Source organism: Rhinolophus ferrumequinum, chromosome 2 (genome assembly GCF_004115265.2).
Source record: "Rhinolophus ferrumequinum isolate MPI-CBG mRhiFer1 chromosome 2, mRhiFer1_v1.p, whole genome shotgun sequence".
Lineage (NCBI taxonomy): Eukaryota > Metazoa > Chordata > Mammalia > Chiroptera > Rhinolophidae > Rhinolophus > Rhinolophus ferrumequinum.
The window spans coordinates 86,469,689-86,489,752 of record NC_046285.1 but is presented as its reverse complement, the minus strand read 5'-3'; the positions used below and the strand labels follow the sequence as shown (position 1 = coordinate 86,489,752).

The 20,064-nt window shown below is 33.8% G+C and overlaps 1 long non-coding RNA gene across 1 annotated transcript in view; it reads right to left on the bottom strand.

Moving 5' to 3' along the window:
- LOC117013245 (uncharacterized) overlaps positions 1-20,064 on the bottom strand; it is a 508,384-nt gene that overhangs the window by 476,667 nt on the left and 11,653 nt on the right. Inside the window, exon 2 of the long non-coding RNA XR_004421294.1 lies at positions 5,365-5,425. This is a non-coding gene — a long non-coding RNA (uncharacterized LOC117013245). The remainder of the gene's footprint in view (positions 1-5,364; positions 5,426-20,064) is intronic.

Genomic DNA, 20,064 nt, shown 5'->3' with positions numbered 1-20,064 from the left:
TCCATTCAATCTAGTTTCCTTAATTATTGAAATGTCAAAACAATCTGTCAACTGTTCAAAGACTGTGTCATTGACAATGTGTGTGGAATAATACATATCACACTATTCAGAGCTAACATACCTTGACACTTGGAAAGAAGTGACTAAGACCAAGCAGTTAAAATTTAGAAGAAATAATTACAAAGACTAAACATCTGGTTCAAAAAAATTAACTAAACATAAATATGATAGGGGAAATCTAGCTTGGCTGCTTTTAATATGATAAAGACAAGGAGAAACAACTTTTATTTGCGCTAAGTTGTCTGATGTAGCTGCTAAATTCATTCAATCTGATACCAATATCTCCAACTCAGATTTTCTATACATCCTCATGATTCTTTTACTTCTACCCAGCTCAGACATACCTTTTACTTTAAGAATCAAATGTCCAATTACATGCTTTAAAAAAAATAAAAATTACACAATCATAAATACTTCACTATGGACAACAGAAAAAAAAATCCTAATAATATAGCCTTGGAGATGAATTATTTGCTGGTATATTATACAATCATTTTGTATCAAATCAGAATAATCTGATTAGAATATCAGAACAAATCAGAATAGTTACAGTTCATTATGTTTCTTAAATTCATACTCAGGATGCAAACCATTGTTTACTGTAGCCTCCACAGATTAAGAAGCAGTCAATCTCAGAGTATTAAACCACTATAACTATTATTCTGAGTAAATTTCTGATATTTCAAGCCTCAACTTATCATCCAGAAAACATAGTTTAGGTTAGATCAGTTTTAAGTCACATCTATGGATCGCATTTCTATGGTATTCCCCTAGTATAAAACTTTAGTCTCCTGTAAGTTACCACATTAAACAATATCTCCTTAGTTTGACCCACCCAGGACATCACAAGCTCCTGCTTATTACAAACCTAAGTCTTCTCAAAATAATGATCAGCAACATCGGTTGAATACCCACCATGTGTCAAGAAATGCTCTAAATATAATATGAAGAAGCCAAAATACACAGTATTCGAATGTGATTGGAATCAGGGGAGGAGGAACAGGAAATGGCAAATAAATTGAGAAGAGATACATTTGGTACTAAGGTGTAAAGAAAATCAAATGGCACTTTGAGGAGTGGGAATTTTCCTTTAAGGAATGCAAAGTTGTCACAATTTTTGAATGGGTGACATACAAATTTTAGGAAGTACTCTGATGGCAGTGTTGATAGACGAGAGGGAGAAATATAGAGATAATTAGAAGCTTATAAACGAAATCAAGGGACAGTTTTTTTTTGTTGTTGTTGTTGTTTTTTTTTTTTAAATTTATTTTTAATTTATTGGGGTGACAATTGTTAGTAGAATTACATAGATTTCAGGTGTGCAATTCTGTATCACATCATCCATAAATCACACTGTGTGTTCACCACCCAGAGTCAGCTCCCCTTCCATCACCATACATTTGATCCCCCTCACCCTCATCCCCCACCCCCCAACCCCCTTACGCTCTGGTAACCACCAAATTACGTTCCCCAGATTAATTTTCAAACCCCGTGGCCATCCTGTGGTCCCCGACTGCCCTCCAATCCCCTCACCCTCCCCCCCACCCCCCACCCCCCCCCCGCCCATCTAGCAACCCTCAGTTTTTCCTCATTGTCTCCCAAACTGTTTCTGATTAGTTCATTCACTTATTCTTTTCTTTAGATTCCGCAAATAAGTGAGATCATATGGTACTTATCTTTCTCTGTCTGACTTATTTCACTTAACATAATGTTCTCTAGATCCTGTTTTTGTGGGTCTAAAACTAAGGTAATAAATACAGAGGTAAAGAGAAGTTTGGGATTAAATGTAAATACGTGATCAAAGGAATTTTGACAAAAGTTTGTTAAGAATAGGACAGAGTAAAAAGTATAGCTAAAATTGTTAATTCAATAAGATTACATATTGAAAGCCTGTTAGGTTTCTAGCATAGCTTACTACCAAACATCATCCAGGATAGGAAATTGTAGGATGCACAGGTTAGAGATAAAGACTGAGCTCATGAAAGTTTTGGGTATCTTCAGGTTATCAAATCAAAGATATACTAATGCCAACTGGAAACACTAAACCTTGGGAGACTTCAAGCAGAAGACTAAAATCTCTTTAGCACAGAGGTTAAATGTTCTAGCTGTCCTCCACAGACAGCTTTTTCTACTTCTTAGCATAGGGCCTAAAACACAGTTGATTTTAATAAATATTCGATGGATGGCTGGATGAGCACTGAATATAAAATTCTGGCATAAATTTATATTGACTTTTAAAAGTTATAGCAAAGTTGTTAAAAAGAAAAGTGAGGGGCAATAATAAAAAGCACCAGACAAGAAAGTCATTAAACTTTACATTTAAGAGATTAGCATTACAGAGGGACACAGAAGTACTGAGAAGGAAATCTGATGGAGAAAATGTCGTAGATGAAGGAAAAGTGGAAGACAATGGAAACAACCCTGGGAAAGAACGAGAATACTAAACGCTTTTTTAAAGACAGGACGGTATTAAAAATCAGGTTCCTAAAAGGGGGAATACTGAATCTAACTAGATTCTTGTTTCTTCTCTCTGGTCCTATTGCTACCCCTACTGCAGTTTATCTTCCACATTCACAAAAGACTCATCTTCCTAAATGAGATTTACTCAAAAAACTCACCAGCTTAAATTTGGTAGCTTTATCCCTAGAGTAGAAATCCAAATGGATGACTTGGACTTTGTCAGAACTTGCAAAAACTAGCCCCATCTCTGTCTAGTTGACAGAATATAAGAATATGAAATCTGAATAATATGACTACTTATGTTAAATTGATAAAGCTATATTTAACTTAGTATGCGACATAGATTATATATTGTTTTCAAATATTCCCAAACATTTAAAAAGTTGTTCATACTCAAACCTTCTTATAAACAACCAAAGGCAAACATGAAGCAATTTTGATAGAAATAAATGTCTGAATTTAAGAAATGGAGTGAGAAAGAGACTAAGGATTCAGTAGAATTAATAAATTTAAAAGAACAAAAAATAGCAAGAGAGTAATTAATTCCAGTTTTGTTTTTTTTAACGAACCCATAAAATTTGCAAACTGTTAACATACATAATGAAAAACAGAAAAACACAAAAATTAGAAGTGATAGTCTGTCAAATTAATTCAGCAATAATTTTGCAAACTACAAGACTGCAAGTTATAAATATATGTTAATAAAGTGAAAAGCTTTTCAAATAGGCACTATTTTAGAAAATGTCAGATTTAAAATGAACTCAATAAATAAAATTCCAACAAAATTTAATGAAAACTGGATGAAACAATGTTTTAAAATTGCAAGTATCACTTCCAAAATAGATTCTGTTGGCTTATTTTACTAGTGAGTTTTTTTCAAAATTATAAATAACATAACTATGTACACTATTATATGTAACATATAATTATATATATATATCTTCTATAACATACATTATATAATTATAATATATAAATAACATATTATAAATACATATAAATGTACCACCACAGAGAATATTGTAAAGTTTCCAATATGACTATAAGCTCCTTAACACTAAAAAGATGGCAGCAATTAAAAAGTACTGTAGACCATCTTAACTTTGGAGCATTCTTCCAAATTTCCAAGTAAATAAAAAAGTATTGAACTATAGTATGTCATAAAGGAATAAGTTTCCAGATATTCAAGGATAACATAATAGCAATTTAACTGATCAACAGAGGAAAACCAAATGATCTCTTCAAAAATATATTTATATGTTTCAAGATTTACAGAACATCAGCGAAATTTCAAAAAATCTAATTTAGTTAATTATGAATAGGATAACTTCTTAAAATAAGTGGGGAATTCAAATTTTAAAAGAGTGTGAGATTTTAGAAAGGAAAAGGCAAAATTCTCTAAAATTGTTATTATTTGCAGATAACATGACTTATCACCTAGAACTACAAAAGAACTGACTGAAAAATAATTACAACTAATAAAGGGCTAAATGTGGTGTCAGGATACAAAATAATACACAAATTAATGTTTTTCCAACTTGACAAAACACAATTAAAATATAATGGTTAATATAGTATCTAACATTTATGGGCTGGGCACTGTTCTAAGCACTTTATCTGTATTAATTTATTTAATACTCAAGACAACGCAATTAGCTAAATATGGATTATTAGCTTCATTTTGCAGATGAGTTAAGAAAGGCCCAGAGAAAGTATAGGATTTGCTCAAAGTCAGACAGAACAAGTGGAGGAGCAAGGAAGGATTCAAAACCAGGCTTCAGAGTCATTTTGGGGCAGATGGCGTGAACCTAAATTTTACATCATCATCACTCATTTTTTGAATTCCTATAGTAAGGAATGGGGTAATATACTGAAAACATCCACCAGTTTATATAGAGGGTTATGTGATTATGTTTAGATGGTGAGAATATGGTTATTTTTGTTTTTATTTGTATTTATAATCACTTAATATCTGTCCATTGTGAACATATCATGTGAAATGAGAAAAGATAATAAAATCAATTTCAAAGCTCTTTGCTTGGGTCATGAGTTCATGATCCAAGTTATTTTAGACATCTCCCTCATATCCAACAGTTCAAGGACTTCGAGCCCATCTGCTTGACTCTGGATTGTCACAAACTTAAGCAACAAGTTTCAAGGGGGATAGTGCCCAGTTCTTGCCAAGTGGTTAAAACAAGATGAATAATTACTTCATAGCTCCCATCTCAAAACTTGAGGAAATAAACTCTTAGTGAAGATGATCCCGAAAGTAAGGTTAGACCAGTTTACCAAGGTATCAGAAGGTGTGAGTACAGACTTTAATATCATTTTAAAAATATAGATAATTAAGAATCTATTGAAGTCTATAAACTACATTTTTATAATTTTACTTTGAGAAAATAAATAATAAAATTATCTGAAAGATAATTTCAAATGTGTATTTCTCTCTATAATCCTATTTAAGAAGATATTTTTAAAGGTCAGATTCCTAAAAGGGGGAATCTAAATCGATTCTTAATTCTTCTCCCCAGCCCTAGTGTTTACAAAATGTGATTCTGTAAAACATGTTTTACAAAACATATTTGCTAGCAGCAGATGAATTTAATTCCAGACACTTTACCATTATTTTGGATTTTAGAGAAGATTGATAGTCTACAAGTTTACATGCCACATATTTATATTCTACCATGATAACCTAAAAATAAAAATACATTCTTTAGTGGTTTTGCTTTTTTAAAAATAAGAAATGCAAGTGAAGAATTCATGTTTCTCATTTCAATACTCAGAAACTCATATTATTTACTGATGAACAAATATGGTGATATAATACATAGCTCTACTTACCATTTGAATAGAATGCTTGGAATTTCAACTGAACAATAATCCCAGTAAAATTCCAGAAGATCTGAAAAGTTAGAGTGATTGAAGAGGATCAGTAAAACAGACTTTGTACACCATTTTATAATATATTAATTTCATGTGATCTTTGACTCAAAACTGTTTCAGATTTCCACAGGATACATTCAGACTCGTGATTTTTATTCCATCTGAATATTGTCTAAACTCAGGAAGTAGTGTACCCTTTTATTTATTCATATACCACCTTTAGTGCTAGGAGCTCCAGCCTCTCTGTTCTCAGCCTCATCCTGACCTGCAGGAATCACAATGCATATAAAAGAAATAATTCATACTGAACTCAATACTTCACTTAAACAAAGTCAAGAGACTGAACCACTACGTTCTTACTTTTTTAATGCAAACTTTCTGTGGGCGAAAATTGCACAGTAACATTTCAAGAGGAAATCTGTATCCTGAATGTTTTAAGTCCATATACTAGTGAACTAATCGATAATTTTAGCAACTATATCACTTCTGGAAATACATTTATTTTAAGGTAATGATTACAAGGTTATTCAGATATAATACTCTAATTGCCAAGTACTTTTATAAAACCAGAAGGACCTTCCTCAATCTAAAACATCCTTTGTTTTAAAAGATGAGAAAATGAGACATAGTGAAAGAGAAATGGCTTGGCTAAGATCTCAGCTTAGAGGGACCACTGTGACTAGAGGCTAAGCCTCGAGGCATTAGCTTATCTCTTTCCAAGGTATTATTTTGAAACACATTTATTAAGGCTCTGATATATACCAGAAACTGAATTGAGCACTGGATAATGAACAAGATAATGAACAAGACAGGTAAGAGATCTGCCTTCATAAAGCTTAATTCTTGCGATGCTGATTCATTCAAGTATCGAATATAGTATATTTCCATCCATATAAATGAAAAAGAATGCAAATATAACCAAGATACCAATTTCTAGAATGCATTTCTATTATGAGCTACTTCTGGTTTCCAATGAATATTCTTTCTTTAACCTTGGGAATATATTTGACCTGAAAAATATTTAGCTAAACATCTGAATATCTTTAACATGTAGATAGACATTTCATGCAAAAATAAATCTCTCAAAACTCAAAAGGAACGAATATTTTTTCTTTTGAATGCTTTAACAGCAATCTTTTATTTGCGTATGATCTGAATCTGTACCAACTTCCAGACTCTGCGTGAAGCTTAAAAACATGATGTTGAATTTCTTTTTGGGAGAAGTGTCTATTCAGGTCCTCTGCCCACTTTAAATTGGATTGCTTATTTTTTGTTGTTGATGAGTTGTATGAATTCTTTACATATTTTGAATATTAGCCCTTTATTGGAGGTGTGGTTTGCAAATATCGGCTCCCACCGGTTGGATGCCTCTTTGTTTTGTCGAAGGTTTCATTTGTCGTGTAGAAGCTTTTCCATTTGATACAGTCTCATTCATTTGGTTTTGCTTTTACTTTCCTTGCCTTTGAAGTCAAATTCATAAAATCCTCTCTGACCCAAAGTCCAGAAGTTTAGTACCTATGGTTTCTTCTATGCAATTTATTGTTTCAGGCTTTATATTTTGGTATTTAATCCATTCTGTGTTAATTTTGGTGTATGGTGACAGATGGCAGTCTAGTTTCATATTTTTTGTAGACGGCTTTCCAATTTTCCCAGCACCATTTACTAAAGAGGCTTTCTTTTCTCCATCATATGTTTTTGGATCCTTTGATGAAAATTATCTGCATATATATATATATATATATATATATAGTATATATATGTTTATTTCTGGGTTATCAATTCTATTCCATGGGTCTCTGTGTCTATTTTTATGCCAATACCACGCTGTTTTGATTATTGTCACTTTGTATTATACATTGAAGTCAGGGAGTGTGATACCTCCAGTCTTGTTTTTTTTTTTTTCCCTCAGAATTGCTTTGGCTATTTGTGTGTTTTTGTTTGTTTGTTTTTTGTTTGTTTGTTTGTTTTGTGATTCCCAAGGAGACATACAAAAGGCCAACAAATATATGAAAAAAGGCTCAACTTCACTAGCCATTAGAAAACTGCAAATCAAAACTTGTTGCCAGCAGCCTACCAATCTGTCTCCTGGTACCTGCCCCTAAAGAAAGGAGAGTCTGTGAAACAGATCCTTTCAGGGACTTTGCTTCACCTTTGTGCTTATACCTTATGTCTTCCTGTTTGGCCCCAGAAAGATGTCTGGCTAGTCAAAGACGGGTATGATTCCCCGTGGGGGGGGGGGCAACCCAAGCCAGACACGGCCATGTGGGGACCATCTGGGGAACTCGTGGGGTCAATAGAGGTGGGCACAGCCCTCCACCTTCCCCCAGCTAAGGAGAGCCTCTGCCTCTGTGGCTGCATTCCTTCCCACAACCTGCAGGGGAAGCGACTCAATGATGTGCTCTCCATCTATTCATATGCATAAAGGTTTTGTCCCTTGGGGAAGTACTTATCCTGAGACTTAGGTTCCACTGACTGCAGGCAAAGGTGATTGGCTTAAATCAGTTTCCTATTGTAATGTACGGGATTCACTGATCTTGAGATTGACAAGCTTTACTTCTTTTACTTCCACATCTAAGTAATAAAGCCATGCTTTGGCCTGATTCGGGGCTCAGTCCTTGAGTCGGCAGTCCCTTGTCTCCGCTTGCACTCTACTCTTGTCTACTGTCTTTCTTAACCTTGTGCTGCCCTCCTTGCTTCCCACTGCTCTTGTCGTGCTGGACGCGACAAAAACTACAATGAGATATCACCTAATACCTGTTAGAATGGCTATTATCGACAGACAAGTAATAACAAATGTTGAAGAGGTTGTGGAATAAAATGAATCCTAATAATACACTGCTGGGGAAACAAACAGCCATTATGGAAAACAGTATGGAGGTTCCTCAAAAAATTAATAATAATATTATCATATAACCCAGCAATCACGCTTCTGGCCATCTACCCAAAAAAACCTAAAAAAGTTTATCTGTAAAGATATAAGCACCCCTGTCTTGATTGCAGCATTATTCATGGTGGCCAATTCATGGAAACAACCAAAGTGGTCTTCAATACATTATTGGATAAAAATAATGTAGTATACATACAATGGAATATTACTTGGCCGTAAGTAAAGATGAAATAGTGCCATTTGCGACAACATGGATGAACCTTGAGATAATCATACTAAGTGAAATAAGTCAGATAGACAATGTTGAGAACCATATTACTTAACTCATATGTGATATAAAACTGAATGCAACAAAAGAACAAGACAGACAAACAAAAACTCAGACACAAACAACAGTTTAGTAGTTACTAGACAGTAAGCGGTAGAAGAAGGTAAATGGGGTCAAATATATGGTGATGGAAGGAGAACTAACTCTGGGTGGTGAACACACAATGGGATTTATAGATGATGTATTACAGAATTATACACTTGAAACCTATATAATTTTACTAACCAATGTCACCCCAATAAATTTAATAAAAGTTATATAAAAAAATTCAGAGAAACAATAACCAAAAACAAACCAAAAACAAAAATAAAAACCACCATGCTGTTGAGATGAAAAGCTCCCCACGTGCAAATGAGTAAATAGATTTCACATGTGAGAGCAAAATAGACCCTGAGATCTGTTAGCAAATCACTTAACTACTGTTTCTTACTTAGCACTAAGTTCAGTGTTCTGCTTATAGGAGGCATTTGCAAAATACAATGACCTAGTTTAAACAAAAAAGGTTGAATTTCTAGACTTCTAAAGTACCTTTCTCACTCCTTCATTTTTATGCCTCCTACTACTTAGAGATCCGAAAGTTTGGACAAGTAAGTTTGCGAACTTTCCACCATGTAAGCACACGGTGGAAATTTAGTGAATTTATTTGTCCGGCCTTCGTAAGTAATTATTTTCCCATTTAGTTTCATTATCTTAATAACTTTGGAAATATTATTTTAGAATGATTTTCACATGAGGCAATTAGGATATTTTCTGTATTATAAAATTAGCCCTAAAACATGGAAAACAATGAGCCCAAAACAGTGTACTAAACATGAACCCAGGTTCTGCCTAAAGTTACTGTTGTCTAAAATTAAAACCACAGAGAGATATGCAGAATGTTTAATAAATGTAAAGTGATTATTGGTTAGGTTCCCTTGAGATAGACAGTCCAAAGCCTACTGTCGCAAGTCACTTAGAAATACTTCTGTTTTGGCACAGTAAACCTTCAGATTCCCCACAAACTTTCTTAGTAAAACATTCAATATACTGAAATAGCGAATCATTTCACCAAAAAAAAATCAACTCGTAGAATGGATCCATCAGAGGAGGCCTGAGGACAAACATTCCCTTCATGTTAAAGAAGAGGTGACAAGCCCAGAGCCTAGTCCATACTTGATTATTGATAGGACTGAAGCTGGTGAACACCCCTTAGTTCCTATTTCCATGTCTTTCATAACTTCATATCTAAGCTAAGAGAGTTTCTTTTATTCTCATACACTTCGGCTAAAAGGAGCATTTTCTGGCAGATATTATCAAAATAAAACCCTGACATATATAATACATAATAATAAAAAAGATATTGTTACATAAATAATATATCTATATAGAAATATCTGAAGTTGAAATCTGTGTCTTCTGCTTTTGAATGACCAACTCAATCATATAAGGATATTATCTTTTCTGAATTATGACATGCAGAAATTATAATAAATCACACCACCAAAGTTATAACCACTATCTTTGGCCAATCTCATCCTACCTTCCTTGGAAATCTCTACAGATTTTTCTGAAGTGCTATTTCATTGTAGAATGAAATTTAGTGCATTCTTCATATCTTATTGTCCTTTGTTATGCTCTTATCCCTAATCACCGCCATTATATAAACCTTGGTCTTGTGATTTGAATTTTTCAAAATATCAAATATCAGACTATTCCCTTTTAATTCTATTTTTTTTTACTTAAAAATATCACTGATTTATATCCTTGAAACAAATGGGACATGTATGAATATTAGCTGTCATCTGCTTAGGAAAAATGTCAAAGTTTGTCTTTTCTAAATATTATCTTACTTAATACTGGGAATTGAGGGGTCAAATAAAACATAAGTGATAGAAACAATGTTTTCCTCCGATTCATTTCAAACAAGGCATTATCTAGGGGTCACATGTTTATAATAGAAACAAGCCACACTGATGCTGACTATATTTGCCAAAAATCTATCAATTACTATAGGTTTGAAATAAGATGATCAATTTATTTTAATAATGGCTTTGCTATTACCGAGTTAGAGAAAGGGAACTGGACAATTCTCATAATGATGACAGTAGCCATAATATACCACATACCCACTATGAGTTATCGAAGACTTTAAGCTAGAGTGTGACATGATTGAGTTTACCTTTTTATGACATTTATTCTGGCTGCTAAGTGGAGAATAGATGGGGGAGTAGGGGTGGAGTGGCTCTAGATAAGTGGGCAAAGAATTTAGAAGGTTGCTGTTATAATCCAGGCATGACTTATTAATACTTTCAACCAGAATGCAGTAGTGAAAATGGACAGAAGCAGATGTAGTTGGGATGTTTGGACAATGAACTGTGGGAAAGAAAACTGAGGATGACTCAGATTTTTGGCAAGAGCAGGAGGTAGACCCCAGTGCCTTCTATTAAAAGGGTGGATCTAGAGAGAAACAGATTTGTACATGGTGGAACAGAATGGAAAAGAAGACTCTCATTTTGGCCACTTGCCTTTGTAGATTTAAAAATACTAATTCTATAGGTTAGGCCAAACAAGATGTCCTTTGAAATACCATAACTTCTACTTTCCCAACCATAAAATTTCCTTGATAATAAAGATCATAGCTCTCCATTTCTGCTGCATTGTGTTGAGGTGCTTCATGAATAATTCTCATATCTTCTATATTCTTGGTCTCTACCAGCTCCTTTTGCAGAAATCATTAGTAACATTCAGGTGTCACTTACTTTGACATCTCTCTTCCCTGTGAACCTCTCTAGTTAATGTCCTGCCCTTTCTTCCACAGCTAAGTTCCTCAAAAAAAGGACATGAACTGGTTCATTTGAACTCTTCCATTTATGATTAATTCTACTGTGCCACTGAGTGGATGCTTCCACCTGCACTACATTACTGAAACTCACCTCACAAAGGTCCCCAGTTAACTCCTAATAGCAATACCTCATGGATTTTTTTGGTCAGCTCCTTTACTGACCCATCCTCCTCCTCTTAAATGTTATTTTTATGCACATTGCTATCCCTGATTTTATTTTTTTTTCCTGTCAACATTTTACCTTGAGGAATCTATTTATTAACTGCTGATGACCAACAAATTGCTATTTCAAATCCACTCCAGTATTCTGACCTGTACATTCACATATGCGGCTGACTACTGGGCGTTTTCACCTGGCAGCCCTGTACACACTTCAAGCAAAACATGGCTAAACACTAAACTCCTTGCCTTTACTCCCAAACCTTCCCTCATATTCTTATTGGTGGATAGTATCACCATCTACCCATTAACTCAAGATAGATGCTTGGGAATCAATCCATGCTACTGCATTTTCCACATCCTCCAAATATTGTCACTGACCCAGTCTAATCAATACTACTTCCTTAGAATATCCTGCCTCAAAGCCTTATGGCTCCATCCCCACCACTCCGGCCTTATTTCATGTCTTAATATTACCTAAAATGAATCATTTTAATTTCCCTTATTGTGCTTTTCCCATTTGTCCACTGCACTCCTGCCAAAGGTCTCTATCTAAAATGTGCAGCTCAGAAAAGAAATCAATGGAGGATCAGATCCAAGATGGCAGATTAGCAAGCAATAGTGTTACTCCCAGCTCCTAGCCTGGTACTTCCTGAATAGTCCCTGCACTACAATGCCACTGGAATGATTTTCAAATACAAAAGACAGGAGAGGCATTTTGCATGGGGCTCAGTGCTTCACTGAATTTCCCTTGAAATCATAGATAAGTATGATTCTAGGCTTCAGCTTTCTCAACTTTACAAATTAAAGGAAGATGGACAAACAAACAAACAAAATATGTGCAGTTCAGCTGCTCTCCTGCTGAAAATCCTTTAAAAGGTCTTCACTACCTAAACAAAAATGTTCAAGGACGTTATCATGGCTTCTGATGGTTTCTAAGATTTGTTTTTTAGCTCCTTATCTTCATTCATATTTCTCACCGAAGTTTGTCTCCATGTTTTAGCAGTTGCATGTATCAGATCTGTTGTTTCATACTTTTTTTTCCTCCTTTCTAACTGCTTCATTTCAGAAATATGTTCCTATCTCTGCCCATGAATAACCCTGTTGCTTTCCATCCAGATTTCACTGGAGCTTTCACACTTCAATGAATGTTTCCTCATGGTCCTGGTGAAAGGAGTTCTTCTTGGTTATTTTACCCCTGTTTGTACAAAGTTCTCATATAGCAACTCTTTATAGCAATACTTTATGGAACTCTGATTGACCTGTACCCTCACTATACTGGTCTTGCTTTGATAAACCTATGGATATGATTGGTGTTCAATAAGTGATTGATAAATGCTATTCAAGACTGAAGAATAAATTACAGAATAAATGATTTATACCAAAGCCCTACTAAAGAAACCTAATACTTATAAGAAACTACTGAAATACTTCATTATTTTCTAATCCCATTTTAAAGTAGAGCCCAAGAAAATAATATAACTATATTACATAAACAGCCTAATATAAAAAGAACAGTGTCAACATAGGACAAACCTATTAGGTCAACTATTGACAGACATAACCCATTTCATGGACTTTGACTACAGCCAAACTTGAGAAAACAATTCCAAGTTAAACTTTGAACTTCAGAATTTAGGGAGAAGGAAAGCAACCAAAATAAACTGCATATTCAGTTTAAATTCAGTCGTCACTATTTCTAGACACAGCTTAAACATTTGTTAGCTGTCTTGTTTCTTATTGCCAAAACTAACCATAGGTAAGGCATATGGATCACTTAAGGTCTTCAGCAAAGAGTGATTTTTAAAAACACATGTAATGATATTCATGTGGTTGAGTTAGAACTACACTTATGCAGTGGTACAGATGGAAATGATTTGTTCTGGAAACCATGATAGTTTCATTATTTTATCATTTTTACCTACAACAATAATCCAAATGCAGTGCATATGAGGATTCTCAGACCCTAAAATACACCCAGACTTATTTGAATTAGAATGCCATCATGTTATAGCTATGAAATTTGGATCTGAAGCTTTCACACTATTTACTTTGTACCTCTATATTAATTACATGTCTCCTATGCAGTATTAATGTATTTTAAAAGGTTTTTATTTACTGAACCTTTATTTACTAAAGGTTTAATTTACTAAAAACAAACATTTAATCTCAATAGATTAAGTGCAAATAAAACTTCCTTAGAAATCTAGTAGTTCATTTCTGATAGTAGTTTGCAATATGTTTGTCATTTGCTCATATCTTGCTTTCTATATTTTATATTTATTGCCATAATATAAAATAAATCACTCACTTGTAGGATATGGGTCTTTTTTTCCTTTTTATCACCTCACCTAACTCATCCTATTTATTTATTTGGAGTATACCAAATAAATGTGGAATGATGAAAAACAAATATTGGTGTTATGTCTATATTACTGTAACCACCGAAAGGAAATAAAATGGTAAAGAGGGTTATGGTATGAAGTTTCAATGACCAAATATATGCTACCATTTGGTTCACACATTTTATTTCAGCCACGGCTTAAAGATTTTCCAAGGAAAAATACTAGGTGTGAAATATGAGAATGAAAGAGAAAAAACGTTTCTATATTCAAAAAAGGGCTTAAGAAAAGAAATTAATTGAGAAATACTTTCAGAAGTACTATATAAATATTAAAAAAAAATATTTACCTCCTCTCAAACAGAGTATTAGGGAAGAGATGGCTAAATAATTCATTTACAGGAGATATAAAAAACAGGAAACAATTATTCTGTGATTAAAGATATCACAATCATAAATATAGTTTCAAATGTGATACTCTCCTCAAAACTGTCATTTAATCTATTTTATATTCTCTCCTTTAAGATGAGAGAGAGCAAACTTATCCTTCCACATTTCTTGTGAATTAGTTTTCAAAACCAGATTTAATAAAAACATTCTTAAGATGATGGTTCACATAGATTATTTCATTTAATTTTTTCAACAGCCCACCAGGGTACGAATTATTAGCCTCATTTTACTGATGATTAATGAAGCTCAGAGAAGTTAAGGAACTTGCCTAGAGATAGCCTGCCACACACTTCAGAGCTGGAATTTGAATTCCCATTTGTTTTCTCCAGATTTAACTTTTTTTTTTGATGCTGCATCGCAGTTGCTTTAAAATCCTTATATCAAAATGTCATAAGAATGAACATGAATACTTTGCATTCATAGTTTTAGTTAGCTTTTATTGATCAACATAATCATTCTCATTTGATATGTAAGGCAGTATTTATAAAACATGTAAGGACTGCCATTTAATAAACCTAGTTATATGAATTTATCAGATATATCACATTCTTCCCATGTGATAGGAAAGATAAGAAAGCTCTGAAAGGAGTTTATTATTTCATTGTTGTTGTTGGGTTGCTGTAGAAAGGGATATTCTCAGTAATTAAATAGCAATCAGGCACTTAAAGACAGGCTGATCTCAGTACTGTATTTACATAAAGCAGACAAAGATTGTATTTTCCATTCTGTGGTCTGGACACCTGGTGCACAAACTCCAGCAAGAGGGTCAGCATAATTGAAACCATCCTTCATGTGCCTGTCATGTAAACAAGACTTTGAATTCTGAAAACTCTATGTAACAAAGGAAATAAGTGTGTTTTGTTTTTTTCACATTACTATTATGAGTGCCAATGTTTCTGTCTTTAGTTGCATGGTTTTTGTGACCATTTCTATAACTTGTAAATAACATTCCTCACTTAATAAAAGTACTTTGCATTAGCAAGACCTAATTACGTTATGCAAAAGCCATGGGGATAATTATAGTTCATCCAGACATTCTTAATGTATATTAGTGGAAACATGTTATACAGGCCTGATGAGAAACTCACATATCATTATCCAATCTCAACAGCTGCTCAGTTCAGTCTTGCTATAATCAAATCTAAGTTATCATCCCATCATTTCTAATGTGCCATGTTCTTCCACATTTCTACTGATTTAAAGATATATTTTAAGTCATCAGATCTAAGGCTTTGTACTTTAACTAGATGTGTTTCACTAAACCAAACATGTCATTTTTCTAACATAATTTAAGATTGCGCTATATACATATTCACGATTTAATTTAACTAGCATATATTTGCTGACTATCTACTATGTCCTCAGAGTTAATGGAACTAGGGAGGCTATGGGTATTACAGAACCAGCTATATATTAATTAGCAGGCAAATCCCACCAGGGAGAAAATAATTTCACTTACTGTATATGTCCTATTTCCATACCTCGATTTGCCCAATTTACTTAAAATGTCAAAGTTTCAACTTAGTAATGTACTTATTAAATAATTATAAGTGGTATGGGAAACATTGCTTTTTAGAGCAATATTAAATCTTTACTAAAATTAATTTAGCACTTTGTCCAGCTGGATTTCCCTTATCCAAAGAACTGGTATTTCCACCATTTCCGTTGGAACTTTCCTCCAATAACTGAACAAATTCATTGCTAGATAGATTTTCCTGCTATTCAGTTCATCTTCTTCCTGATGCTTATTAAGCTGGAGACAGATACTTTAGATCTGTAGGGTCAAAAATTAATTTTGCTTTGTTTTAACAATCTGGGAGAGTCAACAGTCATTTGTAAATTTTCCATGAATAATAAGCTTGTTCTTATCTGTGAAGTGTCAACATTACTGTAGCCATTTTTGAATGATGGCAATATTACTGCTTTTGACAAGCAATGGAAAAATTATAAAAGAGTAGCCAAAACATTTATTCTTTTTTATATGTGTCAGGAAACTTCCATTCTCCCTCCTTGGGGGAAAAATTGCAGGTGAACAAAAATCCTATCTTTGCATAAGAACCAAAAGATACATCTCACCACTAAAAGGAGTTGTAAAAGGATAGGAAAACAAACCAATCAAACCAAACACAAATGCGTACATATTCTCATTCATCTTAATTAATATTTTCACTGATCACCCACCTATCAATTGCTTTACAACTTTCAAAACACTGGACAAAGTTTAATTATTCTCACTTTAATGTATGCCTATAATTCTTAATTGGGAAATGTTTTATATTGATCATATATATTTTGGCTTCTTTATATGAAGCCTATATGAAATTCACTTTATTTTATGTATCAAATTGCTATACTACCCAATGTACTTCACCAAAAGATTTACCCAGTTGTTATACACCAAAACTTAGCTTCAGAAGTTGTTTTTAATCCTCACTTTCCATTTTTAAATTTTTGCTGTTTTATTTAAATGATAAGTTATGTTTCCTAAATACTTAATCATTCTGTATTATGATTTCTACAGAGTAGGAAAATGGCGATGAAAAATAAAAAGAAAAGAGAAAGAAAATTCAACTAAGAAACAGAAAAATTTTCTCTCCAACTACATACTATTTAAAAGTCAGTGGGAGTTAATCTTTACCTTATTTTTAAAAAAACATCGAAAGTGTTCTTACATATGGTTGTATTTGAACTCAGTAAATAAGAAGAAGAACACCTGATTACATATTTCAGCCTAGTCTTCCAATCAAAGATTCTAGTTCATGAAATAACTTTAAAGAAATTCCAAAATCAAACACCAAGAGATTTGAAAAACATTAATGGATGATTTTATGTAACGTGGTATGATACAATAAGAATTGCAATTTGGAAAAAAAAAAAAAAAGAAGCAATCCTGTGGCCACAACAAATTATAGAATAAAATCTATTTATTTCTTTCTTTATCCTTATCACTGTTCCAGTATTTAATTTTTACTGAAATGCAGAAACTGTATCATTCTCTCAGGTGGTGAAAACAGAGATTGGTAACAAGACTACTTTAAAGAGCTATGAGTGATCAGAAAGAAGTAACACAGGCCACGGAGATGAGGTCAGTGGAGTTAAGCCATCGTAGCATGAAAATACTGGAGGAGAACTCAGGAGTATTATACTTCTCTCTCTGAATGCTTTAATAATTGTTCCTTAGAATACCTCTGTGTTGTAGATAGAATTGTTATAATGGATGAAAATTAAGAACTTATTTTGTGGCAAGACAGAAAGCTAAGCTAAACTCTTATCTTCTAATAACTAATCAGTCCCTTTTTCTGCTTACTTTAACATCATTCTCCCTACTGTGAATACTATAAATGAATGGGAACTAATAAATGTAACTCCAGATACTTTTAGGATGGCTGTCCCTCTCTTTTTAATGTTGTGAAAATGTATCCATTAAAAGGACGGCTACATCTTAGATCAAATCATTTTAAGACCATATAAATACTACCCACTGTAACTGAAATCTATGTGAAAACCATATTATTAGATGAAATTTTTATTCTAATTAACATACTTTCATTTGAATGCTGCTATTGTACTGTATTTCCAAATGACAGTCTTAACTTAAACATAACATACAACATGATTAATGGAAGTAAGGTAATTTCTCTGAAAGTTGGAATAATTTTCAGTAAATTATTGATCTAACAGTAACATATTAATTATAATACTATGGTTGTCATCTAAACTTTGTTACCTTTTCTCTGCAGGAACTGATGCGGGTCTTTTGTTTTGACCTTAACAAGGGTTAGGCTTTCTTCTTGGAGGAGTAACTTTTTCAGTAGCTAATGAAAAAATATTCTTAGGGCAGAACACCTGGAAACCAGGCTTCAAAGATTCTACATCAACACTATTTGATGTTTTACATCTGGTAAATTGTTGCTAGCAGGTCTAATGGGAGTTCAAGAGGCTATTTCAGTCCTTAAACATTTAAATACTTCCCATGCATCATAAAAATGGGGAAAAGTGTCTCTCAAAACCCTCATTCCCAGAGAGCTTTTTAAGTAATGAATATTGTTAAAAGTGCAAAGGAGACTTACATGTGCACTTGAGAACTCCAGTATTACCCTTTCCTTCGCTGAGGTCTAGTAGAATTAAAAGGACACATGAAGCTTTCAAACTCTTTAAAATGTATTTACCTTTCTGTAAAATTTAAAAATATACCTATATTCTGATGCTGTCTAGAAGAGAATTTAAAGTGAAGATTTTGGTGACGGGAAGACAGCTAAAGAGAAAAGGCATATATTTTCCTGGTTAGAGCCTAAAAGGAGGGGAGGGGTCATTTATCTTGTGTTATTTTTGGTTCAGATTTTTTTTTCAAAATATGGTAATTTGAGGATACAATATAAGATGTATCTGTTAGGCTTCTATGAAATTCAAGGCTTCCAGAGAGGTCATTGTTCAAATCCAGAAAAAAGTTCTTGCCTGAGAAGTTTTTAACAGTTCTGTGGCTAATGAAATCAACTGTTAAGTGCTCTTTGGAACTCAACAAATAATTCCTAAGGATTAACAATTGAGAACATTCTGTCAGTGAAATACAAACTCTCTGGATTACTCACCAATGTAAACAATCTCAACGTCTTTTCAAATGTACTTTTTCAAATGTTTTGCCTAAGTGTTCTCTCATTTCTATTCCTGCTGCCTTAGCTCAAGTAGTTCCCCATTGACTCCCATCCCTAATTTCTTCCCATTCTAATGTGTCCAGAATATTGCTTTCTTTCACAAGCATATGCTTCAGATTTTGAAATGGCTCCTGAAGTATAAACAGTATTAAAGGCCTGTCGGGTGGCGGTGCCAAAGCATCTCTGACATCTTTATCTCTGTAACTATCATAGACTCTCATTGCTAGCCATTTGATAGCTACTTGTAATGTCACTATTCATGCAGTACCTTCCATTTCTGCCTGATGGTGACCCCCTATACGCTTCAAGGTCTGCTTAAACGCCTCTTCCAGGAAGTCCTTCCTGTATCCCTCTAATACAGAACCTAATACATGTGGGATTGCATTAACATTTACTTATATATAGTTCTATCCAAAACTTTTAGAAGGGAAAAAGTGTGTCTTGGTTATAGATGTATCCACCATAACGCCTGACTCAGACCTTTGTACATACAACAAAACTGCGTTATCTGATTTAGGGTTGGGACTCTTCTTTTTGGGGACACAGACAGACGACATTTACCAGATTTACTTGAACATGTTATGGACATGTGGCTGAGTTCTGAAGAGCAAAATGTGGATGGGATTCATCATTCCACTTTCAGGTCAGGACCATGAAATCCTTCTATGTGTAAACTCATAATTTGAGGCTGTGAGAGTTGATGTTAGTGAAACTGCAAGAAGAAAAGAACCCAAGTTCTTGAATTAATGAGCAGAAAACTGCCCAAGGCACACTGCACTGGACTATGCTCTAAATTCTGAACTTCTAAGATGCTGGGATTTTATCTATTACATCAGTGAATGTAGGCTTACTAGCACAGTTCTGCTGACTGGTCAGCCAATTATTATGGTGGAGAATAATAAATAATGCCATCACGGGGTGTGGATGGATTTGCCTGAATGACCCTACCTTGACTCACATGGCCATCTTGTCTTTCCTCCTGTGCTGAACCCATCCCCAGGCTGCTGCTTGGATCTAACG